This window comes from Electrona antarctica, assembly GCF_951216825.1.
Source record: "Electrona antarctica genome assembly, chromosome: 20".
Taxonomy (NCBI): domain Eukaryota; kingdom Metazoa; phylum Chordata; class Actinopteri; order Myctophiformes; family Myctophidae; genus Electrona; species Electrona antarctica.
This window is the reverse complement of record NC_136801.1, coordinates 34,457,234-34,461,848: the sequence shown is the minus strand read 5'-3', so window position 1 is coordinate 34,461,848 and position 4,615 is coordinate 34,457,234. Positions and strand designations below refer to the sequence as shown.

At 46.0% G+C, this 4,615-nt stretch overlaps 1 long non-coding RNA gene across 1 annotated transcript; it reads right to left on the bottom strand.

The window, feature by feature from the left end:
- Window positions 1-1,363: 1,363 nt before the first annotated feature.
- LOC306912750 lies at window positions 1,364-3,210 on the bottom strand. Its single transcript, XR_013788438.1, has 3 exons — window positions 2,999-3,210; window positions 2,003-2,958; window positions 1,364-1,740 (listed from the first exon to the last, which is right to left on the bottom strand). It is a non-coding gene; the product is annotated as an uncharacterized lncRNA (long non-coding RNA).
- Window positions 3,211-4,615: the final 1,405 nt, after the last annotated feature.

Below are 4,615 nucleotides of genomic sequence, written 5' to 3'. Positions count from 1 at the left end.
GATCTGCTATATATTTTTGTCTAATCTTCCCAATGGATGCTGGGGTACAAGTGCTTAATATAAGACAACGGCTGTACATAATATACAGTGAGATTTAATCTTTTTCATGGCTTATTTGAATTTCAGGTATAGTTGGCGACGCTAACCTCTACCCTCGCTAACAGCATGACATTTCCCTGCACACTAATGTAAAACTAAAGCCACCCCTGGGGGACTCCAGTCAACATAGGGTTTAAGTGGTTATAGGTTGGCTATCCGCTGGCACTGTGTGAGCACCTTTGTGATTGTTTGTTTGGACCAAGCCCCCAGTAAGGCTATCCAACGTTGAAGCTGCCACTACCTACTGGCGAAATGTGGAATTGCAGCACTTTCATGGAGGTGGACGGACGTTCATGACGTCACGTGCGTAAGCCCGGACCTCAAAATTGAGGTCCGGGGCTAGGCTAGGCTTCCGCTCGCTCGAGCCATTGAGTTATAATTATACTTCTGGCAGTCTTCCGGGTGCTTCAAAACGCCACTGAGCAACTTCCACTGAAATGAATAGCGGGTGGGGGGGTGGTTTGGACACATCACAGGAGAGCAGAGCGGACATTATGTTTGATTGGAAGCACCGTTACAGGCCAGGGTTAAGAGACAGGGTGAACAACCAGTGATTTTCAACTGCTTGGTCGCGACCAAAACCATGTCCATGATGAATTAGGACAATGTCGTTGCAGATACAGAAAATAAACCTTACAATGTAAGAGTTGTAGTTATTTTTCTTTGTTTCTTTTCTATCTTTTAAGAGTTGATGCCAGTTGAGAATGACATGCCATAATTCTTTCAAAACTTTATTTCACTTTCTGGATATGCATCACAATCTGTATTCAGATTCCAACCGTCCTTTTCTAAACCAACATTCTGCAACACTATGAAAAGGAAACATCCAAGCTGTGCATCCATGTGAATGTAGCTTGACATCACTGTAGGCTGTTGTTGGCCAGCACATCTCTCCAGTGGCGTGCACAGACATTTAGAGGGGCAGGTGCTCAAGTGGAAAAAAGGGCACCTTGTGCAGCGTGTGGAACCGGCCGGTTGCCTTATAGTGAGATTTATAGATGTTGGGGCCTAAATAATATATTAGAATTTTTATAAAGAATTGATCAATGTCACCATGGTAGACATACTGTACAGTGTACACTGTACAAAACAAAAGAAAAAGTTATTATTATAATTTCCTTTCAAAAGGGCACATTGCCAAAAGGGCACCCCTAGTGTCTATCTGTGCACGCCACTGCATCTCTCTGTTGGTGTGACTTTTTGTGTTTTTTTTGTGTTTTTTTTTCACACTTTTGTGGGGACAAGTGGAAGAGTTAAATGTTTTCTTAGGCACACTGAATGTGTTGAATGCAAACTTTTGTAAAGGTTACACTGTGCCTCGCTCGCTGCCTCGCATATTATAGCACCACTTGTTTTAATAATGAGAGGGCTTTCTGTCCCATGCAGGCCAGAAAGGCTTTTGTCAGCCATTCATCAGTGAGACGACTTACAGGAGGGGATAGGCATGGGGGTTTCCCTCTCCTGTCTGCCGCTTTCCCTCTGGGGGAAAAAAACATGTTGGTTTCACTCATCTTAGCAACATGGACACCACAGTGACATAACTCTGAGCATCAGTGTATAGGTTACGGGGCGTCTGTCGCGTTCTCTTTATTAGAATGTGAATCGATCCTCGTCACTGATAAAGGTTCAGGGTATTTCAGCCTTTTAATTAACCTGACTCCGCCAGATGGGGCAGCAGAGAGTACACTGCAGGGTTCCCCCTCTTGCTCCCATCTGGGAACTCTCAGGCAGACTTGATGCCCGGCCTGGCCAATCAGCAGCAGCTAGAGGCGGGATAGCTGCTGCTGATTGGCCAGGCCGTTTTGTGGCCGGGCATCAAGTCTGCCTGAGAGTTCCCAGATGGGAGCAGGAGGGGGGAAACCCAGTGTACTCTCTGCTGCCCCATCTGGCGGAATCAGGTTACCTTTTAATGGCTCGGTCCAGCAAAGGCCACTGAGAAATCTGATTATAGGCCTGCAGTTTAAAAGGGGATTTCTCGCCAGATGAAAGGAAGGGAGCCGGCCGTGTTTAAAGGTATTCCGGGAATGTTTCCTGTACGCGTATACTCTTGTTTTCTCTCCTCCTCCCGCTGTGTTCATGGATCGAGATGGCTTATTGTGCACACATTGCTTTAGTTCTGGAACTGCTGGACTGGCATAAAGGTGATCACGTAAGGATTTTGAGGGCGACGTACCGTACAGGGCTTGCGCTCTATACACAACTGGCGTCAGTTTGCGGCACAGCCTATTCAAATATTTGGTCGCAAAACACAATCTTTCTATGTGATTGAAGCAGCCATGTTTATTACTTCATGGGTTGAGTTTCATATTAGAGTTGAGCCTGTTGAGCCGTCAACCATCACCGATGGAATGAATAACCATTATTACAGCTGGACATGCAGCTGGACATGCTGAAGCTGGACATGCTGATGCTCCGTGATCTTAACTAACAAGGGAAGCTTCGTAATGGTTGTATATCCTGACTTTTTGCATTATTTATCAGATGAATCGGATGTGCAAACATGGCGTCCTATATTTTTGTCGATACGATCGGGCCATTGGAAGTTATATCGACGGAGTTTGCTATCCTCGTGTCAAGAGAATGCATTTGTCTGCTACATGGCAAACAAACAAAAAAACGTTACATTTTGCTGTGCACATAAACAGCAGTAATGTCAAGCCCATCGTGGTCACCATGTTTATGCATCCGGTTCATTCACTCGTTTCCTTCTACTTCTGTTTTTCTTCTGAATGTCGTGGCTGTCAGGTGGAAACCTTGTATGTCCAAAACTGTTACTTTTCGGGAATATTCACTGCTTCGATGGATGACGGATGTAGTTAATATTAAATACTTATGAAACTCCACAGACAAACTTAACCACTTTCACTATTTTTGACACTTTTGGGTACACTATTATGACAGGACATTATTATGACATACGTTTTTTGGGGGATACGATGTTCCTCCCTGACAGCAACGACATACCTGGTGTTCTGTTCACGTGATTGTTATCTGCAACACAAATACAACCTTATTTTGTCTCCCTTCTTTTGATGACTGTTTTTGCCCTTCACAGAGGAAAACTTTTCATATTTAAAATGAATAAAACTGTGTTTGCGCTGGTAGACACAATTCCTGACTCTTTGTAAGGTCAACATTCATGCAATGGCAGGCACACATGTTTGAATGTTTGAACCATTTCCAGATGGGGGACCTGCAGTCAGACCCAAATACATATTAATTTGGGATGCCATGAAAATGTTTGAGAACCTGCAGGCATACACACCACAGGCATACACACAAATACGAGCACAGCTTCCCTTTACAGGCGTTTCTTGTCTCGCTGGCAGAAAACATGATGGATCCCTTTGGATCAATATTGCTCCCATGAATTCCCTTCTTTCAGCCACCCATACATCTTTCCCTCAGTGTATATCAAATCCCCTGGCGGGGTGGTGGTGGGGGGGGGGGGGGGGGGGGGGGGTGGAGGAGGGGGGGGAGGCATCGGGGTGATGGGGGGGCAGGGTGGAGGAGGGGGTGGAGGTATCGCTCGGAAGAAGGAGAGAAAGAGAGAGATGCAAACAAACCCGATTGTTTGACTGCCGTGTTTGGCATGGGTTTTTGGTTACGTTGTCACTCAGAGAGGTATCTGAGGTCTGAATGGGGTTATTATCAGTGAATGCTTACATAAAGCATGGTGGACGTTTTATTGTTTGCTCACAATCTGCCCGCCGGGCGGAGAGACGAAGACAGATGGACAGAGAGCCAGCATGACAAAGAGAGAGAGAGAGACGTGTGTCGCTAATTCCCTCTTCGTCAATATGGCACCTGTGTGTGTGTGTGTGTGTGCGTGCGTGCGTGTGTGTGTGTGTGTGTGTGTGTGTCCTGCATATTGATGAGAGGGAGGAGGCTGTCATTGTTTGGAAGAGGATGCACGTGTTATAGAGAGGATACGTGTAAGTGAGCTCGTGCGCGCGTGCGTGCGTGCGTGTGTGTGTGTGTGTGTGTGTGTGTGTGTGTGTGTGTGTTCTGCGTGTGAGTGAGGGGAGGAGGATTTGGTGCAGTGCGAATCCCCTTTGTAATGGCACAGCAAAAAGCATCTCCCTCTCTCACACACACACACACACACGTATACACACGTATACACACACACGTGCGCGCACACACACACACACACACACACACACACACACACACACACACACACACACACACACAGACCATGGAGGTTGATGTAAAAGGCTGACGTAAGACCATAACACTCGCGAGGTCAAAGCTGGTGATAGTGAGAGGCAGTGACAAGGCTCTGTACAGTTTGTATGTGCACGTTTCAGTGACCTCACCACTAATCTGCTGCTTGTACGCGACGACTCATCTTATTGAGTATTGGGTGTATGTTTTATTGTTTGTGTACTGCATGTGTGTGCGTGCGTGCACTGTATGCGTTGTTCTCTTATAGCTTGTCTGTACGCAGAAGAATAAAGTAATGCAGTTCACATCAGAACAGTTCACATCAAAACAGTTCACATCAGAACAG